The sequence below is a fragment of the Octopus bimaculoides genome, chromosome 8, assembly GCF_046866305.1.
Source record: "Octopus bimaculoides isolate indiv1 chromosome 8, ASM4686630v1, whole genome shotgun sequence".
Classification (NCBI taxonomy): Eukaryota; Metazoa; Mollusca; class Cephalopoda; order Octopoda; family Octopodidae; genus Octopus; species Octopus bimaculoides.
This window is the reverse complement of record NC_142935.1, coordinates 86,653,962-86,679,063: the sequence shown is the minus strand read 5'-3', so window position 1 is coordinate 86,679,063 and position 25,102 is coordinate 86,653,962. Positions and strand designations below refer to the sequence as shown.

The 25,102-nt window shown below is 37.0% G+C and overlaps 1 protein-coding gene across 4 annotated transcripts in view; it reads right to left on the bottom strand.

The window, feature by feature from the left end:
- LOC128246987 (tudor domain-containing protein 15-like) overlaps window positions 1–5,190 on the bottom strand; it is a 53,566-nt gene extending 48,376 nt beyond the window's left edge. For 2 of the 4 annotated variants that reach the window (XM_052970222.2, XM_052970223.2), the window contains exon 1: window positions 4,848–5,190. The gene's annotated coding sequence lies outside the window, so the exon portion shown is untranslated. The remainder of the gene's footprint in view (window positions 1–4,847) is intronic. The other 2 variants (XM_089356750.1, XM_089356751.1) reach the window with 1 other exon arrangement.
- Between the last annotated feature and the right edge of the window lie 19,912 nt (window positions 5,191–25,102).

Here is a 25,102-nt window from a genome sequence, read left to right as displayed (position 1 = left end):
CCAAGAGTTTCTAACAAGAAACTGTTGTTGTGAACTATTTTTTTCCCCCCACAATACACAACATTATTATGTATAAACGAAATACATATGTAGCATAATTTGAACAAAAGCTACAATGCTTTATATCATCATCGTTACACAAAGAGAGAGAGGGCAAGAGAGAAATTTGAATCAATTTCCCTAATTAACTGTTTTAACTAAGTATGAATGAGCCCTTATAATTTATTATCCTTCTACATAAAAGCAATCTTATATAAATTTTTTTTATAAATCAAAAACTCAACGCAAAATAATCCCCATGTATACAATCCATGACACCATTACTATATATAGAACAACCACAGGTCACAATAAACCTGCACGTCAACCCTGCTAATATGAACAAGCGCTTTAGAAAATAAACCTTTGCACAATATCATTGAATTCATGTATATTTATAGTGCATATATGTAATTGACCTGTGGGGAAAACACCTACTTTGAATACTTTCACTTGCATGAGGTCATAAAGATTAAATAGCAGGAGCTGCTGCTATTAAAAAAAAAATCAGTCATTTTCGAGCGAGATCGTTGCCAGTGCCGCTGGACTGGCTCCTGGGCAGGTGGCACGTAAAGTACACCATTTTGAGCGTGGCCATTGCCAGTACTGCCTGACTGGCCTTCATGCCAGTGGCATGTAAAAGCACCAACTACACTCTCAGAGTGGTTGGCGTTAGGAAGGGTATCCAGCTGTAGAAACTCTGCCAAATCAAATTGGAGCCTGGTGTAGCCATCTGGCTCACCAGTCCTCAGTCAAATCGTCCAACCTATGCTAGCATGGAAAGCGGGCGTTAAACGACGACAATGATGATAAGAAAATACGCAAAAAGACAAAAATATGATAGTTTCTTCTTTCTCTCTGGTTCTTGGAAACCCCAAAGTTTCATCATAGAAAAGTGATTTAACAGTCATTCACAAAATAGAGAGAATTTATGATTGTCAACACAATTACCCTCAATGACTCAGGCATATAATATAAATTGAAAGAGAAAGAAAAAGAAATCACTCCATTATAATTTGCCTTGTTTTCTTTAAAACAGAGCAAAGATATATATATAGAAACAATTTTCATTTCTATTTGGATGACTTTCATACAATTGTATTGTCTTTTTGCATTTTTTCTTATTACTATTTGTAATGTCTGATTTTTTTTAATAGGAGAAACAGCTCCAGCTACTTCATCTTTAGGACTTCATGAAAGTGAAAATATTCAAAAGTAGGTGTTTTCCCCACTGAAAGTACTTATATAGGTCAATTACATATGCACTATAAATATATATTAATTCAATGATATTGCGCAAAGGATGATTTAAAGCTAATCAATGAAAGGTTAAAAGTATGAGAGAAGGGGCCAAAACAGAAAAAGTTTCTTGCTGTAGAGGAGCTACATTGACACATTAAGGATGGAAGTGACAAAACTGGAGCTGGAAAGAGAGCTGAATACTGAGGTGTCAGAATGGATCCACAAGATACAAGGCAAGTAGATGTGAGCGGGAACAAAAAGAACAGAGGGTATCGGTGAGTGGAAGTCACAAGTATGTAGGAGAAATCTGAAAGATGGCCAGAGATGAAGGGGTGAATATTTGGTGGGTCAAAAGTCACAAAGAGGTCTGAAATTTCAATAAATCTTTGTTTTTTTTTTATAGTTTTAAGATGTGTTTTTTCACACCAAGAATACATTTATTTCCAATATATACTGAATATGACGTAATGGTCTTGTAAATTTAGAAAAAAAAATAAAGGAGTTATGAAATATTGAAATGCCTTCATGATTTCTAATATGTGTGTGTGTGTGTGTGTGTGTGTGCATACATGTATGTACACACACACACACACACACACACACACACATGTCAAAAAATCTTACGATAGAAAATTCATTCCAAATCTCTTCTGATTATTGTCTCCAGATTTACCAATTGCTAACATTATGCACAATTACAAGATGAAAACTAAGAAAAGATACAATTCCAAAATTTAAAACATGGACTCAATCTTGCTTTATTAACAAATGAAAATGCAAGAGAAAAAAAAAAGGAAAACCAAATATGGTTAAAAACTTCTATTTATTACTATTTATTCCCAACAGGCTTATAATCAACAGCACTCAAGCAATGACTTTTCTTTCAGGTATAGTGTATCTAGGACTACATTATCTAATGTATTCCCTATTGCCCTTCCACTATCAACAGGTTTTTTTTTTTTTCAGGTTGGAATATATTATACAAGGTATCCAGGTAGAATTCTGGTTTAAGTACCCCAACTAACACCTCATAACTTTTTTATTTTTGAGAATTTTGAGAAAAGTTTTGCAAATTAGTTTTCTATACATGAGAATTCATACGATTATGAAAAAATCATTTTTTGTGCGATTTAACTGTTATTTTTAGCATATATAACAACCATCCGATACCTTGCTCGTTTCTTTGTCAATCTGACGCATGTTTTTCAATATTTTTCTCCCCATAAACACAATTAATGGAAAGATGACAAACCTAAATGGTCCATTGCTGGGATTTAAACAAAAAATTCAGACTGTCTGCATTTTGTACTGATCTAAAAAATTCCAAAAAGTGGAAACTTTTAGGGTTTATGGAGGGAAGGGGTTTAAAATGATCGTATGAATTCGTGCGTAGAACACAAATTCGCAAAAGTTTTCTGAAAATTCAAAAGTTATGAGAGGTCATAAGGGATGCTTAAACCGGAATTCCGCCTGTGTCCTTTTTAAAACTGGAAGGAAAGTGAGGGTTGAGGGAGATTTAGCTGCTGTTTCTACCAATTTGAATGACCATTAGAGGATGGCAGAACTGTCACTTTGACAGTTGGTGCAACACTTGAGATCATTATGTGCGAAAACAACATAGGATCTTCGGGGGGGGGGGGTCCAATATATAAAATTACATGAGACAGAGAGAGAAAATTACATTCGGAAAAGAAAAAGTAGATGCAAGTCATAATGAAACAACAATCACTGAATGAATGAAGAAGTATGCTTCTCAACCACATGGTTTCAGGCTCAGTCCCACAGCGCAACACCTGGGACAAGTTTCTTCTACTATAGTCTTGGACTGAGCAAAGTCTTGTGAGTGGATTTGTTTGTGTGTGTCCATGTCTTTACATCAGGTGATAGTTGTAAGCAAATATCACCATCATACATGTCATTCGTTTTCAGTTTCTTGTGAAAATATATCCAGCCCAAACGACATTTTACTTTCTAGGAGCAGGTGAGGGTTGGGGACCGAAGGATGCTGGGCCGTAGAAAATATACCATGATAAAATTTGGTCTTTCCCATGCAAGCATGGATAGGTAAGGTTAAAACTGATGATGAACCTTACAAGCAAAATAAGACAGGGTTTTGGTACAAGTTGTCTTTGGAAGTCCTATACAGCATGGGAAAGGGAAAAGAGTTCAGAAGTGCGGGTGGGGAAAATGTGAATATATTCCAATTGTAATTCACTGACTTTAACTAATTTCATGGCAATACTACATCATAGCCAGTACCATAGTTACTGGAACCTGTCAAGGAGCATATTAAATGTTACACTGAAATAGTGACCCTTTATGTAGAATCTAAGTTAAGTATTAAAAGCGTTTTGGATGTTTACACACACGAATACACCCGTTACAATTGTTCAAATGCGTCAACAGTTGAGAATTTTCTTTTCAACGGGTCCTTTTCGAGAAAATACTGACGCATTGAATGAATCACTTGTAAATTATTTTATCAATTGAAATATATACACTCCGCTTCCTTATAGAGAATTCTTCCCGGTTCCTTCTTGAACACTATAATACAAACAATGTAGACAGCTTTCTCTCTCTCATATATATATATATATATATATATGATACAAACTTATGTAAAGACTGCTTTCTATATGGTTAGATGTTTACCACCTGTTAACGCGCAAGACGAAGGGATAGAAGCTTGTACTAAGGGAGATAACTGTCTTAGGGTATCGCAATTCGGTTTCTGGGGGTCTTCAACTGATGTCACGAGGCGCCTTCAAAGATACCGGTGTCACGTGGAATTGGTCCCTAAAATAAATGACTACTTCACCTAACGGAAACTTTAAAAGAAAAAAATTCTACTTATCTCATTTATAACATTATTAGTGTTACACAGTTGATTAATGCCTGTCCTTAAAAACGTTCCTTAGTAACACTATTATTGTTATCTAACAAAATATTACGTTACGTTCAATAAGTTTTATTATTTAAGAGTGGTGGGAGATAATACGGAAACTAAGGACTGCGTTGGTAAAAATGAAAACTGTTTCATTATAAAGATGAGATATGAATATCACTTAGAAATGCCTTATAATACTATTTCAACAAAAGACTAATAACAGGAGGATTGGCACAAGATCTAGGAAGCATTGTTATACACACATCCACATATATTTATTAATGAATATAGCGAAAAATGAATATACGCACTACATTTTAGTAAAAATGCGTTACACGTGTATATGTATTGTCACTACAGAAATATATTTACATAATATATTTATTATCAAATAAATGTAGGTGTCAAACAAGTGTGTATGTGTGTGCGAGCGAGGAAAGATATGTGAATAAATAAAAAAGGAAAAAACTACATGAAACAGCAAATTATGAAAATCGAATAACAAAATTATACATTATCGTTTTTTTTTTAAAGATTATTGTGAAATTGAACGGAGAAAACCTTTTTAATACACCAGACGAAAAAAATGAAGTGATATTATAGAAATTAACCATGCTGGAAAAGAAGCTTATATTTGTCACTGATGTATGAATTAAATAGTTCAAGTTAATTGACTTACTGAGGTGATAGACTCGATAAAGATTAGAGCTTCTGTTAAAAAGAGACTTTACTTATTTATTAAGAAAATCGAAATACTTACCAAAAACATCGTTTATATATACATTAAATAGTAATGACTGGTTTGGGCCTCTCCTCTCTGGTGTTAAATGTTGGTGCGCAACAGCCAACACTTGGACGATTCAGTTAGCTTTGGAATCGTCCAACACAAGGGGAGATAAGGTCATTTCTTTACGTCGACTACCTGTTATAGGCACTAGTTCTCAGATTTCTAGAAAGAAGTGAAAAGGGAAGTACGAATTGGTATATTGTTTACTGCATTTCCAATTTTTCTTCCTGGAAGTAACTGTTTATTTTTTCTTCGCTACATAAGAAAACTTTGACCAAGGGAGGTAATATTTATGAAAGTGCGCACACGCACTCTCTCTCTCTGCTTCTCTTCTTTTCTTGCAGCAGCAAAGGGTAGCGAAACTCGGAGTAGTTATGGAATGTAGTCTCAGTATATAATAAAAAAAATGTTATTCTTCAGTATCGAGAACTTTTTCTTATTTCTGAATTGAAGCATGTGTATGTCCGCGAGCGTGTGAATGTTGGAGTAGGTGATGTCGCTCAAGAGCGCTACGGGTACTCATTAATCCAGTTACATCCTACTGCATTGAGGTTACTTCATGAAGTTAGTGGTTTTGGACACCCTGTATGATGAAAAATAAAACTCCTCAAAGGGCGGGTGTACTAAGAGCGGGCAGTGGCACGTATTTTTACAACGTGGACTGTTACAAATGTATAAAAAAAAAAGCCATAGAACATAAATTCTTGATTTATTAAAATTATCTCCAAATTTACAAGATGAATTATAATTACTAAATGGCAATTAAAACCAGCTCCACTTGAGCAAGGGAGATAATCTCCAGATACAAGAATTCTAGAAAGTTGACATGCTCTTTTACTCTTTTACTTTATTCCAGTCATCTGACTGCAGTCATGCTGGAGCACCGCCTTAAAGGGTTTTTTAGTCGAAGAAATCGCCTCCAGAACTTATTCTTTGTAAGCCTAGTACTTATTTTATCGGTCTCTGTTACCGAACTGTTTAGTTACAGGGACGTAAACATACCGACATCAGTTGTCAAGCGATGGTGGTGGGGCAAACACACACACACACAAATATATACATACATTTATAATTAAGGGTATCAAATAGTACCAGTATTGCTAGAAATAAGGGTGGAGATGGAGTATATGTAATCTGGGTATACCCCCCCCTTTTAAATTTTGTTTTTTTTTACGGAATCCTATGTTTCAGACCATGGAGAATCCGATTCTGGAAAAAATTTTTCAAAAATCTCAATTTCAAAATTTCGATCACACCCCCCCCCCCCCCCCGGTTTTTATATAGATCCACAGGGTAAACCTAACCCTAACTCAAACCGTTTTGACTCTTATTTCTAACAATACTGGAACTATCTGGTACCCTTAATTATACATTAAATTAATAATTTGGTAAATTTTTATATTAACACCCGCACGATTTTCACTAAGAAAGAAAAAAACTCGGATTTTTTGCGTGGAATCAAGTACCCAGACCTCCTAATATGCTGCAAATCCCTTTATTTTGGCTCAGAAAGGTTGGGGCAAGGGGGTTATATTTCATAACGAACCATGTAATTCACACTCTAGAAGATTTATTTCTGTAAAATGTTTTTTTTTTCCCTTAAACACAAGATATAGATTATAAATTTAGGATGTTTTTGAAAGATGTTATATTTTATCATCAGAATATATATACTTTCTCACACAACAATTAGTTTATTTTAAATTGTTCATCTTTCTTCCCATAATTCCCCCCTCCTGCCCACACACAAAAATTAAGCCGGCGCGAATTTTATTATTTTTTTTCCTTAGTGAAAATCGTGCGGGTGAAAAGATCAATAGGGGTGGGGGTGAAATTTCCGCGGCTTCCACCTCACCCCACCCCGTTTTTCGGACCCCAAAAAGGGTTTTGTAGCATATTAGGTCACAGGAATTCATTCAACAAAATATTTCCAATGATTACCGGCTGGGGTGGGGGGCTGCTTCGCCACCCCCCTCCTTTCTTCCGAACCAAAATAAGGGATTTGCAGTATATTAGGAGGTTAGGGTACTTGATTCCACGCAAAAAATCGGGGGGTTTTTTTTTTTCTTAGAGAAAATCGTGTGCTTGTTAAGATAAAAATTTACCAATAATTTTACCTTTATGGTTATTTTTATTTCTGCTAGCCACTTATTATTTATTAATAATAATATCGTGTGTATATATATATATATATATATATATATATATATATATATATATATATATTTATAATATAATATAGGATAAATTCTTCATAAGAACAAGTAGTCAGCGTGAAAAAACCTCATAATGAAAAAAATAACGAAAAATTTCGTTATGAAAAAATTCATCGTTTCTTCATAGATATATTTAATTATATATAAAGGGCATTAACTGTGGACTAAATAAATCAAAACTACCAAAAATAAGCAACATATTTACCAAAAGCGAGGGAATGCAGCTTTTCAAAGCTGCATTCCCTCGCTTTCGGTAAAGCTGCATTCCCTCGCTTTTGGTAAATATGTTGCTTATTTTTGGTAGTTTTGATTTATTTAGTCCCTCGATAGCGTGAGGCATTAATACACAGTTAATGCCCTTTATATATAATTATATATATATTTATTTATTTATACGGGTGCGGAGATAAAGGACCCATATAAATAACCCTTTTCGGTTATTTTTTCTACAGAAACCCACCTTTTCGACATTCCTAATCTCAAAAATAAAAATCCTCATTTCAAAATTTTAATTCACCCCAGTTTTCATCTACCAAATCCACTTACAAGGCCCAAGGCTATATAGTAAAAGACACCTGCCCAAAGTGCAGGGCCGTCGCTAAGCCCCTGCAACCCGTACCGTCGCAGAGGCCTCCGCATTTGAGGGGCCCCATCTTAAGTTCAAAGTACATAGATAAGCCATCTATTTCCTTTGATTAAAATGTTAACTGAAAATTTCAAACCAGACGAGGAATAAAATATGAAGGTGTGCCGTAAATAAATTTAAAAGAAACGAAAAAAGTGAATGGAAAAAGCTTGTCAACGAATCCCCTTGGGAGATAAAGGAAAAAGAAAGAAATCCAAAACAATGAAAATAAAAACAACTTCAACAGAAAAGACAAAAAGAAGCAATGGTGATGAAAGGTGGGTCTGTATACTTATACATACACACCCAGGCATACACACACATATATACGACTGGCTTTTATCTGTTTCGGTCTATCAAGTCCATTCACATGGCTTTGGCCAGCTCAGAGACAGAGAGATGGATAGATAGATAGACGTGTACCAAACATACACACATCTCTTAGTCTCTCTGTTTCTCCCTCTTTCTCTCTTCATTTCTCTCTCTTTCCCTGTGTTTGTGTGGCGTTGTTTGACGTTGTTGAAAAGCCGGTCACTTTGTATCTAGAACCGTGGCTTTTGACCTCGTAAGGCAATAAAAACTGGAGACGAAATTCTTTCTGTACCAAAAACACACATACACACGTGTATCTATCGATGTACATATATAGGGATACCGATATTGTTTGCTTATTGTCACCAAACATATCAATTCTTCAATTGTAACTAGTTTGTGATCGAGGTATTTTATTTTGTAAGGTATTATTTTCCCTTGAATTTGTGATTTCAGAGAAAAGTAAGAATTTCTTCATATTTTGCATCTTTGGTATTTTGACTTTACAGTTTGGATTGTAGTATTATCTATCCAATCGAAATATTGCAACAGCTAACAGTGAAATATAGAATAAAAATAGGCTTTTTCAACTGTTATCAAATCTTTGAAAACATTCACGGTAAGTTTTCAAAAATATATAATTTGAAATAGTTTGCTTGGGTGGGGGGGACTGAAAATTTTTTGTATTTTAATTTTCTTGAATAAACTTCATCGCATACAAAAGCTGAGACAACTATACTTCGCAGTTGTTATTTTGAAATGCTTGTCTTCTGATATTTGTGAGCACATTGAATGGATATTCAACCCTATTAAATATTGGCCTTCCTAAATATGAAATAATACGATAGTTCCAGCCCCAAATAAATTTAACTTGTACTTATAAAGATGTTCTTTAGGATAACATTAAATATTGAATGTCAGGTAGAATAAAGTAAAATATAGCTATGAATAAAAGGTTCGTGAAAATGCACCATTTTGAGCGTGGCCGTTGCCAGTACCGCCTGACTGGCCTTCGTAGGATTTTCGAGCGAGATCGTTGCCAGTGCCGCTGGACTGGCTCTTGTGCGGGTGGCACATAAAAGACACCATTTCGAGCATAGCCGTTGCCAGTACCGCCTGACTGGCCTTCGTGCGGGTGACATGTAAAAGCACCCACTACACTCTCTGAGTGGTTGGCGTTACGAAGGGCATCCAGCTGTAGAAACTCTGCCAAATTAGATTGGAGCCTGGTGTTGCCATCCGGTTTCACCAGTCCTCAGTCAAATCGTCCAACCCATGCTAGCATGGAAAGCGGACGTTAAACGATGATGATGATTGAAGAGATGAGGCCTTAAACAAAAAGTTGCATGGGGCTTCTAAAAGTCATGCGATGGCCCTTGCCAAGGTGCCAGGCATTGGGACTGAACCCAGAACCATGTGGTTTAGAAGCAAGCTTCTTACCACATAATCACATCAAAGAAATGGACTAGTTGATTCTCTGGAAATAAGAGGACATACACACGTGTTTCTGACTCCATAAGTCATACATACGTATTTCTGGTTCTATACATTGGACAATTGTCCAACCTTTCTCCAGTAATCAAGGGACTTGGAATTATATAAAAAAGAGTCAAACACATTTATGACCTACGTAATGTGTATAATTTAAACAAAAATGAGCTATGAGAAATAATTCCGAATGATTAGTAGCATGCAAAATTGTCTAACATCCATTCTGGGGTTAAATGGACTTTGTGAGAAGATGCTGAAACATGTATGGTCTTCCACTATGTACTTTATCCAGAGTTTAACAACTATCTCCAGCATCTCAATGTATGCAGTAGCATTAGTCCTAAGACTCTATGCAGAGATGTGAGGTGTCACGACATGACTTTCGTAACTAGCCACTCCTAAAACAATCATCACAGTTGCTAAAGTCTTAGTATGCATCACTCTAAGGATATCAGAAGGATTTGCGCATAACCATCTGACTGACATTTCTTCTGGTAGACTTTTGGTATTGATCAAAGTTTTTCTCATCAGTGAAGAACTAATGCGTGCCATACCTGAGAACATTTTTAACCGCTTGCCATGGATTAAACAGTTTACTTGTGTCTTTGCTGATGTGTTTTTCTCAGACAACTCGAAATGAACTACACTGATGCTCATTTACAATCAACACATGATGCCAAGTCAAGAGTATAAACACAAACATGCATAGATAGATAGATAGGCAGGTGGTTGACTGGCTGGCTAGACAGACAGATTGATAGACATCTACTCCATAGACCTTAAAAACCGCAAGATACTGATATCAACTGGAAATCTTCACAGAAATAGTGATATTGACAGGCTCTACCTAAGAAGAGATAAAAGAGTTAGAGGCTTGAGAGCAGTACAGACAGCCTTCAAATGTCATATTGTCACTTTCAGATAGTACTTGCTTACATTTATTTAGTGCCAAAAAGTGAAAAAAATAATATTCTATTGTCTGCAGCGAGCGCCTCAGAAAACACTGTCTTCCTGATGACCTCCCATACAACCCTAAAACAGCCGGACTAACATACCTGGAAGAAGATACAGAGGAGAAACACTTAGCATACCTAAAAAAGACCATGCATGGGTATGTCTCCTTAAGACTTGAGGAAGACAGTAACCTTGACATGAGAGGTACCTCTCTTAGACTCATGACTGCCACATCACACCTCTAAAGCTATGCATTTGCAATCCAAGAACTGGAGATTGTTACTAAATACCTAATACACAAAAGAGACAGTGAAGCCCTTGGAGTTTCAAGATGCAACCAAACATGTGGATAATATCATATTTCTGTGGAAAACATCACATCTGTGATTAGCTGCTGCTCAAAAGTGTCATCAAAGTATTACCTCTCTATGCGACACATTGCAAAAACAATATACAATGCTATCCAGAAGAAATACAGTCCTGGAATAAATATAAAGAACCACAATGTTGAAAACATACACAAATATCAACACATGGAATACTGTTGGAACACTCCTATCAAAATATCTGTCAAGTGTAAGTCTAATAGGTCAGATATCGTATTGGACATAAAAGAAAAAGTATGTCTTAGTGGTCAACTGTCCTACTGATGCATATATCTCTTTGAAAATCAAAAAGAAAGAAGATAATTATGGACAACTGCTTCAAGACCTTCAGTTTCTATACCCAAATTACAAATTTACATTTATACCAATAATAATTGATGCATTTGGCTTTGTGAATAAATGCCTAAATGACAGTCTGGATAAGCTTGGATTTTTCAGAAAAAGAAATTAACCAACTTACACATTACAAATACACTCTGTAAGTGGAACAGTAAAGATATGCATGTTTAAAATGTGACATTGTTTTCATTAACTAGATTCCAATGATGGAGCTTTGCATCTTTGTTAGAAACCAAATCCTTCCTCAAAGGAAGAATTTAAATAATTAAAAACAGAAGCGGTTCACACACACACACACACACACACACACACACACACACACACACACACACACACAAAACAAGTTCCTTTCAGTTTCCCTCTACCAAATTCACCCGGGGCTTTAGTTGGCCCACGTACTAGAAAACGCTAGACCAAAGTACTGTGCCATGGGACAGATTCCAAAACCACATGGTTGGGAAGTAAGCTTCTTAACGACAGTCAGGGACAGCGCCTACACACATGCATGCATGTGTATGCAAATATACATGCACACATGCATGCATACACAGGTATATGTATATACAAATCCAAGAAGAAAAAACAACAAAAGCCATTAGTATGTACACAATAAATATATTAGATTGACTCTCTGAAAGATTTAAATAGAAACATAGGAGTAGAAAGAAAAAAGAGCAGATAATCCAGATAAAAGCACGTATTGTTATATGGCTTAAAGATAACTGACTGGAAGTTGGAGAGAGATAGAGGATGTAGTTTTTGAATTCAGGAGTATGCAAAAAAAGCTCTCTCTCTCTTTCTCTCTCTTACACAGTGTGTGTGTGATATTTGTGTAGAGTGGATATATATATGTATACAAGTCTGTGTTTCCTTATGTGAGTGTGTGAGATCTAACTGTGGTGTATGTATACATACATACATACATACATACATACATACATATATCTCATGTGATCGCGTGATTGATCAGACTGTTGGATGTTGTTATTATATTGCTTGTCACAATGCACTTCGCATCATTTTAGCTGTTGAATGATGCTAGGTGAGCAGGCCAATATGTATATATATGTGTGTGTGTATACACACACACATATATAGACAGACTCACACATGTATACAGAAAGAGGTAGAGAGAGAGAGAGAGAGAGAGAGAGAGAACAAGTGAGAAAGAAAGAGAGAGGAATAAAGGTATATCAAACACCATGTAAGATAAATTTCTGAAATCTTGAAATATTTTTCTTTTTAAGAGTAGAGAAATACCTTGAGAAAATTGGTCCAACTCCACTAAAGAAGGAGAGATGATATTAAGAATCAAGGATACTCCTGAATTGACAGACTATTAAGGAAGAGACTTTTACATTGCTTATATATCACTTAGTATGTCTGCTTGATTTAAGCTAGGACAAATACTGTGCTGATGACAACTATTGAGACACGAACATGATTCAACAACTGTTCTTTTACACCCAATCAAATTGTCTTTTCCTTAATGACGTATCTGTTTCAGAGAATCCTTGATTTTTGTGATTACCTCCCCTTTTCATTTGGTGTCGATCATAATCTCTACAAGGGATTTGTTTATTCACCTTTCAGAGTAAAGGTAATTTCTATGAATCAAGAGTATATCCTATATGGATCTCCTATCTATCTATCTATCTATCTATCTATCTATCTATCTATCTATCTATCTATCTATCTTACCGATAAAGGTTTTTTTCATACTGAACTACTTGGTAGAATTGTTAATTATTAATTCTATTATTAATTGACGATTCTCTGCCCTTATTCTTGTATATCTATTTATGTATGTATCTGTAGGTCTCTCTGTTTGTCTGATAGTCTGTATGTATGTATGCAGGCATGTAGGTGTATATATGTGTTTAGCATATGTTTAGCAATGAAGAAAGGGTCCAAACCAAAATAGGAGTTGTCTTTATTTTAAGTTAATCATCTGTTTTATTGTTAATAATTGAAAATGGAACAAGACTGTTCCAAGAAAAGAGAATGACAAAATGTGGTTGAAAAAGTGATTAACATTGTGGCTTTATTCCATATGTGAATTTGGTGCTCACTTTCGTAATTTAGTTGGACACCTTGCCTGATTGTGTCTAGATGAAAGAAGTAATAAGAAATTCTAAGGAAGACTTCCTCATACAAGAATTTCAGTTTTTAAGGTCTTACACTGTACTGAGTAGGGGACATATCATATCCAGTTCATGACTCTTGGATACCCCTCTGCTGCCACATTCTATGCTACTGTCTGCATTGCAACCTGCACCTTCCTGGGTGGCCAAGGTACTCTGGATGTTGCGACCACTTTGTTCCAAGACAACAGCTCAACGTAGGTTAAATTATGTCCTCTGAAGTTCACTTTCATTCCTCCTTGATCAGACCCTGTTGGAATTCTCAGCTTCTTCTCTCATTGCCTGGTTATCTTCCTGGCAGAAACTGAGAGCTGTTTCATAAGAGCATTCGCAGATTTGCCCATAAACTCCTCTCACTCCCCTGTCTAAGTCAAGGACTTTGGTTTGGAAGCCAGATTCTCTCAGGTTGATGGCTAAACTATCATATTTGTTGACTTACTCCATATTGCTCTTCATATGGCAGAGTAAGTTCAATTGAGAATCGCCTGTTTTGATGAAAGTAAGAGGAGTAGAATATCCAGTCTCATACTACTCTTGTTAATGATATCTTTTTCGACTGACATATGCAAATATTTATTATCTATGAGGTATGTCATTAACCTTGCTGCCATTACAGAGATTTTCTCAACGTTCAGAGGTAATATTAGATTAAACCGATCGATGTTACATGAGTTCTGTTCTTTGGAAGTATACACTCTATCAGCTGTCATCCACTGGTTGTTGATCTTCAGGTTCATCCATGTTAACCTTAAAAATTTTTGGAGCCACGCATGAACATTGGAACATTTTTTATATATCAGATAAAGAATTCCATTTGAGCCAGGTAATGATTCGGCCCTGACTCTTTGAACTACCTTTTTAAACTTCACTCAATGCTAGTGATTTGTTGTTGAACATTTCTTCTGGAACTGCTGACTATACCAGGTCCTGGATCTCAAATGGAGGGAAGAGAGTCAGAATTTTATTTAAGAGATTCTTTACTCACTGTGAGTGTCCCAGACTTTGACTGCTTGAATAGTTTCTTGGCAAACTGGAAAGGGTCTCTAGAAAAGCAGTCTTCTCCTTTCTGCTGATTCTGCTTTATACTGATGGCACTGAGTCTTGCTTTCAGGTCTTTCCAAAGCTTTTCCAGCCCTGCAATCTTTATCTGTTTCTTGAGATCTCTATCCTTTCACCTGAATTTATGCAGAGATGCTTTCACTCGTGACAATTTTACTCCACAGGCATCCCTATAGGTTGCATACATCGTATCTAATGTGACTAGGTTGTGTCCCAAAATGCTCCTTCCTATCAGCTCAAGAGCCCAGGAACATGGGGTGTAGGGGGTGCACTTGCACCCACTAAATTTTGTTGGGGTGCAAAATTCAATATTGCATCTACTACTTACCTTCCTCGTGGTTAGAAAATAGTGTTTAAAAATTGAACTATAAAAAGTTAGTTGAAGTTAGGTTTCTTCACAAAACAAGAACAAAAGACTAAAATAAATAAAAAGAAAATCTCCCCAAATCCCTAGAAAGATATATTACTGAACTAAAGCATTTTCAACATTAAAATTAAAATCATATATATATATATGGGAGAATATACAAATAATAACAACAGACGAGGACAGGTGGTGTAAATAACAAAAGTATATATTAGTATGACGCTCGGGAATACGGAAAGTATATATATATATATATATATATATATATATATATATATATATGTATATATAACAACCACAGCCACTCTCAGTACTAGCACAATTGATGAACTATTTAACTCCACAATCAAAAGCCCTTCACATTTCAGCTATCCACATCCTCATTTCCTTGGAATACCACAAGTGACCCTTCATCATCATTGTCTTCGTGTTCTACTGCTACTTCTCTTACCAAAATTAAACAATAGCAACAAGATCAACATTGGAAGTCACTCTTCAATACTAGAAGAATTGATGACAAATCAAACTCCACAATCAAGACCCCTTCACAGTGTGGTTATCCACTTCCTCATTTCCTCTGAATATCCTAACTGGCCCATCATCACCATTGCCATCATATTCTACTGCTACTATCCTTACTACAACAACAAAAAAATAGCAACAACAATAAAATCAGTATTGGAAGTCACTCATCAATACTAGAACAATTGATGACCTATTAAACAACACAGTCTCTAGCTCTTCTCCACAATCAGGCCACTGAGATTCTTCTCAGAATAACACAAGAGATCCATCATCACCATCATCATCCTATTCTACTGTACTACCATTACCACTAGTACTACTCCAATTAATGAAGAATCACTCCTTTCTTCTCCTACTATCCACCTCAATCTGAATGTATACATGATAGCTCTATGATAAATCTGCCAACTGTAAATAAAAGGAAATTATGAACACACAAAACCCCTAAATATGCCACTATTCTCAACGTGAGAGACTATGCATATGCAGTGACTGTAACTTCACCTATTTCCCTGAGACAAGCCACACGTTTCATACAAACAATACCAGCCAATGTGAAACCACACATCTCACAGCACCACCATCACTACCACTAAATGTTAAATCACACTTAATAACTTCTACACATGTAATCCGGAATCTTAAAGTCTTTTGCCATCCCAAACACAAAAGATTATGTCTCATCTTCCAAGAACTTCATGCATTAATAAAAGCATGACACCAAATTCACAGTAGAAACATCCCTTACAGTGGCAGCATTGGTCCGGACCTTCATTGAAACCCAGAAGTCACCCAAGATATCTACTGGATACAATAGTAAAATCAACAGCTGCAAACAATACAACTATAACCATATTCAACAGTGCAACCCTACCAACTTTAGACAACAACTCCTCCCAAAACAAGAAAATTCTCTTTTAGCAATGATGAATTTGGTAAATGAAATTTTAAAAAAATTTCTAATTCTCATACAGCACCAGCCAATGCTACTACCCCAGTGCACAACCACACCATTGCTGTCATTAACCCACAATCTCTACTTAATAATAATCTCAACTGTACAAGGTCTTTCACACTTCACAAATCGAACAAAAGTATCATATCTTAGAGACCTTGTACATCGAGAAAAGACAATATGTGTAGCACTGAGTGAAACGCAACTGATCCCAGATATATTGGATGCAGAAGTACATGTGTCAGGTTATATACTACTCAAAATTGACTACAGAATGTGGAAACAAGGAGAAATAACAATCTTCATCCAAGAAGACCTGGCAACAAATGCCCTCCTCTCCCACTCCAACACAGTGTGCAATACACTAATAATGCATGTGAGTGACCTCAATTTGATCAGAGGCATTACCTACTGTCTTCCTGGCGCAGCTAACATGAAGATCACTTCAAAAATGCTTGTTACTAATAAGTCAAACCCCAAATGAGCCCAGCCCACAGGTCAATGTACTTTTAGTGGGGGACTTTAATTTTCCTAGTTTCAGCTGAAACTAAACAACTGAACAGAAGAGATATGAATGCTTATCTCGATACCACTAAAGACTTCCTCTTGTAACAAATCATTACCTGTCCAACTAGGGAAAATAACATACTCAGCTTAGTCTTTACCACCAGTACAGACTTCGTTCACAATGTTCAGGTCATTCCCACAGCTATTTCTGACCACAGAATTATACAATTGTCAAAGAGGGCAACACACAAATAACATCAAACATGACTCATTCCACACGAATTTTAGGAGGTCAAATGGAAGGAAATTGAAATAGAAATCTTCAAAACAAACTGGTCTCTGCATATTATGAATCCCAATGTTAACAAGGGAATGAAGTTTCTGTTTGAATAGTTAATCAGGATCTGTTGAAAGCATGCTCCATACAAACATGCCTATTCCTGCAAGCACTTGATTCTGTAAGATAGAGGGATACTAATGTGCAACAGAATCAAACCAACAAAACAACTGAAAAACCAAACTCTCAATAGATAAGATTGAAAAAAAAAGAACATCAAACTGGACCTAAAACTATCTCATGGAAAATAAACTTTGCTAAGGGAACAACAAGCAGTGTAAAATATAAAATCTATTTCTAAGTTCTTCCACTTTGCTAAACAAAAATCAGCTATACATAACCAGATTGACTCTCTACTGGATTGAAATGGATCATATTACAAATGATTCATCATATGCACATTCTTGAGTTGACATTATGACTGCATTTTCCCAACCTGTGGTTAACAAAGTAATATATGAGCTAAATGAATTCTTTGACCTCCAGAACTCACCTGCAGAGATACATCTAAAAATTGATATGATGGAAAATGGTATACTTACAGCTAATGACCCAGATTCAAACTCAGCATCTGGACCAGATGGTCTCCCTGCCATACTGCTAAAAACATGCAAAAACAGCCTTGTGAAACCATTAAAGATACTATTTCAAAAGTCGTTAGATACTGGCAAATTCCCAGAACTACTGAAAGACACAACAGTAACACCTATACACAAAAGAGGGTAGCAGGGCTGAAGCTAAAAATTACAGTCTGATATTCAGAGGACCTCAACTGTTCAGCTGCCTGCCTAAAGTAATCAGAATATCAAATGAACCTCTACTGAAACATTAAACAAAAAGAAACATTGGATAAACTCCTAACAATAATACCAGACCAGTCAGCCACTGAAGGATGCATTCAGAGGAGATCAGCTGCCACAAAACTGATAGAAAATAAATGAAAGTGGTGCACCACTATGGCTGCAGTCCTATGACTGAAACCGCCCAACTTCATGGTTTCGGGTTCAGTCCCACAGTATGGCACCTTGGGCAAGTGTCTTCTACTATAGCCTTGGGTCAACCAAAGCCTTACCAGTGAATTTAGTAGATGGAAATGAATCCCGTCATATATGTGTGTGTGCGTGTATACATCATATATATATATATATATATATATATATATATATATATCATCATCATCATCATCGTTTAACGTCCGCTTTCCATGCTAGCATGGGTTGGACGATTTGACTGAGGACTGGTGAAACCGGATGGCAACACCAGGCTCCAATCTAATTTGGCAGAGTTTCTACAGCTGGATGCCCTTCCTAACGCCAACCACTCAGAGAGTGTAGTGGGTGCTTTTACGTGTCACCCGCATGAAAACGGCCACGCTCGAAATGGTGTCTTTTATGTGCCACCCGCACAAGCCAGTCCAGGGGCACTGGCAACGATCTCACTCGAAAATCCTACGGGAGCCAGTCAGGCGGTACTGGCAACGGCCACGCTCAAAATGGTGCATCTCATGTGCCACCCGCACAAGAGCCAGTCCAGGGGCACTGGCAACGATCTTACTTGGCTTGCCGGGTCTTCTCACGCACAGCACCTTTCCAAAGGTCTCGGTCAGTAGTCATCGCCTCGGTGAGGCCCAATGTACGAAGGTCTTGCCTCACCACCTCAGCCCAGGTCTTCCTGGGCCTACCTCTTCCACGGGTTCCCTCAACTGTTAGGGTGTGGCACTTTTTCACGCAGCTATCCTCATCCATTCTCACCACATGTCCATACCAGCGCAATCGTCTCTCTTGCACACCACAACTGATGCTTCTAATGTTCAGCTTTTCTCTCAAGATACTTACACTCTGACGGGTATTCACATTGACATTACACATCCAACGGAGAATACTGGCTTCATTCCTTGCGAGCTTATGTATGTCCTCAGCAGTTACAGCCCATGTTTCACTGCCATGTAGCATGGCTGTTCGTACGCATGCGTCATACAGTCTGCCTTTTACTCTGAGTGAGAGTCCCTTTGTCGCCAGCAGGGGTAAGAGCTCTCTAAACTTTGCTCAGGCTATTCTTATTCTAGCAGCTACACTTTCAGCGCACCCACCCCCACTACTAACTTGGTTGCCCAGATAGCGGAAGCTATCGACTACCTCTAGTTTTTCACCCTGGAATGAGATAGAAGTTGTTTCCTGTTTGTTTACAGTCTTTATTGCACCTGAACATCTGCCACAAACAAAAACTAACTTCCTAGTTAACCTGCCTTTGATGTTGCTGCACCTCTTATGTGTCCATAGCTTGCACCGGGTACATCTTATAGATGTATATATATATATATATATATGTATATATATATATATATATATATATATATATATAATACAAAAAAATATATATGCATGTATACACACGTATATGTATATACTTTCATCTACATGTGTATATAGATGCATATCAGGGTACAGGACATTAGAACAATGAACTACAGACAACGGAACGAACACATAGGAAAACAGAAAGCCACTTGGAATTATTCATCAGCTGCCTCTATTCTAACTTGACGTTTCGAAGATATATATATAATATATATATATATTAATTTATATATAGCTTTCATTACTAAACACCATTTTATTATTCCACTGTGTCCTCTGTTATATTTCAAACACTGATTAATGTTTATGTTAGTACATTACTTGACAAAAGAAAGACATGTATCTATCATATATACCATTATATATATATTTTTTTTTTTTGTCTTGGAACAAAAGACAAATATTGATATATTTATTAAGGTGGCGTTTGGTACATAACAAGACAAATGCATACTGGGATATTAAGATATTTACTATGTTAGACAATTGTTATTGGTGTATTAAGATGGCATATGGAATACACCACAAAAAAAAAATGCATTTGTATCATAAGATAATATTTGGAACATAACAAGACAATTGTATATAGTTATAGGTGCAGGTGTGGCTGTGTGGCATGAAGTATGCTTCCCAACCACATGGTTCCGGGTTCGGTCCCACTGCGTGGCACCTTGGGCAAGTGTCTTCTACTCTAGCCTCAAGCCAACCAAAGACTTGTGAGAGGATTTGGTTGACGGAAACTGGAAGAAGCTCGTTGTGTGTATATATATCTGTGTGTGTGTGTGAGTGTGTGTGTGTAAATGAAATCCTTTCTGTTGCTTCAGGATGTTTTATCAGTGAAGTCTTTTTTCGATTTAGGACACAGCACATGGGCTTTTTTTGTGTTGCTCTTCTTGCCTGTTTTCTGTTGTAGGATGTTAGGTTCTTTGTTAGCACTTCTTGTTGTTCTTGTTCTCATTGCTCTGATTACCTTGTTTAACCCATGCTGCCACCTTCTTCTTTTTCTGTTTTCTTTCTTTTTCTTTTTTTTTTATCCATTTTGTTGTTTTTGCCTTTCTTTTTTTCTTCTTTACTGATATGCAATTGGGATTGGTTTCTGATTGTCCCACTTTCAGTTCTTCTACTCCACATTATTATTATTTCCACTCTTAACATCTGTGAGTTTGTCCCATTTCTCTCTCTTAACTTCACCTCTCTCTCTCCGCTTGTCTCTCTCCCTTTCTTAGCTTTCCTCTCTGCCTTTTCTCTCTTTTTACTTCTCTCCCTCTCTGCTTGTCTCTCTCTCTCTCCCTCTCTACTTCTCTCACTCTCTCTACTTCTCTATCTCTATCTCTCTCTCTACTTCTCTCTCTCTCTACTTCTATCTATCTCTACTTCTATCTATCTCTACTTCTCTCTCTCTCCCTACTTCTCTCTTCTCTTTTTTCCCTCTCTCTCTTTCTCCCTCTTTTTTTAAAATTTATTTTTCTGTATTTTTTCTCTCTTCTTGTCTCTCATTCTAAGTTTATTTCCCTCTCAGATTTTTTCTTCTCAAACTTCCATTTTCTCTCTCCCTGTTGGGTATCTCTCTCTGTCTGTCAGTCTCTTCTTATTTTCTGTCTCTCTGTCTGTCTGTCTCTCTCATTTCTGTCCCATTTTCTGTTTATTTGTCTGTCTCTTTCTCTCCCTACCTCTCATTTTCTTTCTGTCTGTCTCTCTCTCTCTCTCCCTATCTCTGTCTCCCATCCCTCTCCTTCCTTTCACCCTCTCTCTCCCCATCTCCCACCTCCACTCATCCTCCTCCCTTCTCTGCAAATCAGTCACATTGCACTTCACCCATCTGATTATCTTACCTTAGATCATTCTTACCATCTGTCTTAGCAATATTTATCTTTTCCTTACCTTTTACTGTTATTTCATTGTCCCCCCCCCCTCTTTGTAATAATAACAAACACAAACCTGACAGTTCCACTTACCCCACTTTCTTCTTGTTACATAAACCTGCCAACTGATTCTGGTTACCATTCTACAAAAGTTTTCCTTTCTTTTTTTCATCTTCTTGGTCCCTTACTTAAAACTCTTTAAATCCTTTGCTATGAGTTTTCTGTTGAAAATATCTTTTATATTTTACTTGTTGTGGCCATGCTGGGGCACCACCTTGAAGTACTTTTAGTCAAATGAATTAACCTTAGTACTTATTTGTTATTTTTGTAAAGATTGGTACTTATTCTATAGGTCTTTTTTACTGAACTGCTAAGTTACGGGGATGTAAACACACCAACACTGGTTTGTTAAGTGATTGTAAACACACACACACACACACAATTGGGCTTCTTTCAGTTGCTGTCTATGAAATCTACTCATTGCAGCCGCCAATGGTGCAGAGGACCCAAATGATAATAAAAATGGTTTCCAATTTTTGCATAAAATCAGCTATTTTGCAGGAGAGGGTAAGTCGATTACATCGACCCCAGTGTTAAACTGGTACTTATTTTATCGAATCTAAAAGTATGAAGGGTAAAGTCAACCTTGGTAAAATTTGAACTCAAAATGTTGTGGCCCTCTGTCAGTTACGACGTCGAGGGTTCCACCTTGATGATCTGATCAATGGAGCAACCTGCTTGTGAAATTAACATGCAAGTGGCTGAGCACTCCACAGACACGTGTAGCCTTAACGTAGTTCTCAGGGAGATTCAGCGTGACACAGAGTGTGACAAGGCTGACCCCTTTGAAATACAGGCACAACAGAAACAGGAAGAAAGAGTGAGAGAAAGTTGTGGTAGAAGAGTAAAGCAGGGTTCGCCACCATCCCCTGCCGGAGCCTCATGGAGCTTTAGGTGTTTTTGCTCAATAAACACTCACAACGCCCGGTCTGGGAATTGAAACTGTGATCCTACAATCGCGAGTCCGCTGCCCTGACCACTGGGCCATTGCGCCTCCATTCTCAGAGTATAAAGAGGAATGAAATGCTGTTGAGCACTTTGTCCAGTGTATTAACAATTCTGTCAGTTCACCACCTTAATAATAATAATAATAATAATAATAATAATAATCCTTTCTACTATAGGAACAAGGCCTGGAATTTGCAGGGAGGGGACTAGTTGATTACATCAACCCCAGTATTTTACTGAGACTTGTTTTATTGACCCCGAAAGGATGAAAGGCAAAGTCGACGTTGGCAGAATTTGAACTCAGAATGTAAAGACGGATGAAATGCTGCTAAGCATTTTGTCTAGCATGCTAATGATTCTGCCAGCTCACTGCCTTGATAATAGTAATAATAATAATAATAATAATAATTCTTTTATTGGCCGCAAGAGCCAGTATAAATATATATAAAAGGACATGCAACAGCATAAAAGACAATGTAAGATGATACAAAGGGTTTTATAACATGTAAACATTAGAAAACAATAAAAATTAAACCAAATAGGGGTGGCACTTATAGAAACAGCAGTTAAATCTCCCTCAAACGACACGCTACTGTCTTATATATTGTATGTATATGTGTATGTATGAGCCAAGGGGGACCTCTACATGATAGCTTGAGCTGGTAGAAATAGCAGCTAAATTTCCCTTGAATTTCATCACTGTCTTATGTATGTATGTATGTATGTATGTATGTATGTGTATATATATATATATGTGTATATATATATATGTATATATATATATGTATATATATATATATATATATATATATATATATATATATATATATATATATATATCAGTACCGCCAGACTGGCCTTCGTGCCAGTGGCACATAAAAGTACCCACTACACTCTCGGAGTGGTCGACGTTAGGAAGGGCATCCAGCTGTAGAAACTCTGCCAAATCAGATTGGAGCCTGGTGCAGCCATCTGGTTTCACCAGTCCTCAGTCAAATCGTCCAACCCATGCTAGCATGGAAAGCGGACGTTAAACGATGATGATGATGATGATGATGATTAGTGGCAACTCCAGCACTTGTGCTTTTCGAGCTTAGCCTGAGTGTAAATTTAGTGAAGTGAAAATGTATTTGTATGCTGATTTAATTTCTGCCAACACTGACTTCAAGTATGTAACTGCAGCCAATAACTCGAGCTCCTTTTACTGAGCCTGGTTGCAGTTCGTTTATTTTCGTTCAGTATCTGGCAGTCATCTTATATCATTTGTAGCAGACGTTTTCTTGACATCGTTCACACACACCTGACTCGGGGCTCAGAAGTTACAGCCTCAGTTGTTAGCTATAATCATAAAAATTAAAAGTAATTCAAATTCAATTTTTTCTTGAAACAATAAATTTCTATAGAGATTAGGATTTAAATTCCAGAAAAGTTTCTGTTCTGCAATATTCTTAAAGGAACGAAAAATTATCCAGCAACTCAGGCTAATACGAGCCTGGAAGGTGTAAAAGACTAACTGGCATCTCTTGTCAAGAGTACAGGCGACAGTCAGATCACTGATGTTTGTTGTGCACTCTGCTGTCGTTATTTGATTGCTGCTATTCTGTGCATCTGTGTGTAAAGATTAGTTGTGTTTTGCAGAGTTGCTTTATTTTCACCCTTAACTTAGAAATGTAGAAAGACATACTGCTAGATATAAAAAGTAAGGCATCAGGAGCTAGAAATATTGTGGAAAAATGTGAAATTCTTTGAGCGAGCATGTGTCTGTCTCATGCGAAATCTGTGATGAGCCTGAGTGACGCTGATGACCTGGAGTCACTTCTGATATATATATATATATATATATATATATATATATATATATATACACACACACACACACGTATATATATATATTTAGAGACATATTACTTGAAGCTTTTGATGAAATAGTGGGGGATATAGCATCACATAATGTGGAAGAAAACTGGAGGTTCCTACAGGACAACCTGTTCAGAGCTACTGACCAGATCTGTGGATGGCGCAAAGTACCCTCTTGACCCAAGGTAATGTGGTGGTGGAACAATGTAGTTGACAGGGCCATTAAGGAAAAGAAACACGCATAGAAGGACTGGAAGAATGGTGGTAGCAGGGAATTGTATCAGATTACCAGAAGGGAAGCTAGGAGACAGGTTTATTTAGCCAGAGGGAAAGCAGATAAGAAAAAATTTGCCAATGTTCTGCATCATGAGGTCCACAGACTTGAAGTGTTTCGTATTGCAAGACAGTGTATGAGAGAGAATCGTTATGTCGTAGGAGAGAAATGAGTCTGCATGGATGATGGCTCACTTGCATTTAATGATGCTGCGAAAAGAGAGACTTGGAGACGCTACTATGAAAGGTTGCTAAATGAAGAGAATGAATGGGAGGAAGAGAGTTTGCCAAATGTCGACCCAACAGAGGGACCAGCTATCTGAATTGACAGTACCCTGGAAGATAAAGTACTTAAGAGTATGAAGACAGGAAAAGCCCCCATACCTCACCACCTGCCCATCAGGAATCACTGCAGAGATGCTTAAAATATCTGGCGGTGTCAGCTATAGCCTAGTCAATCAGGTGATACATGAAGGAATCATACCCAATGACTGGTGTAGCAGCACCATAGTCAACTGCTACAAAGGTAAAGGTGATGCATTAGATACGAATAATTACAGAGGTATCAAGTTG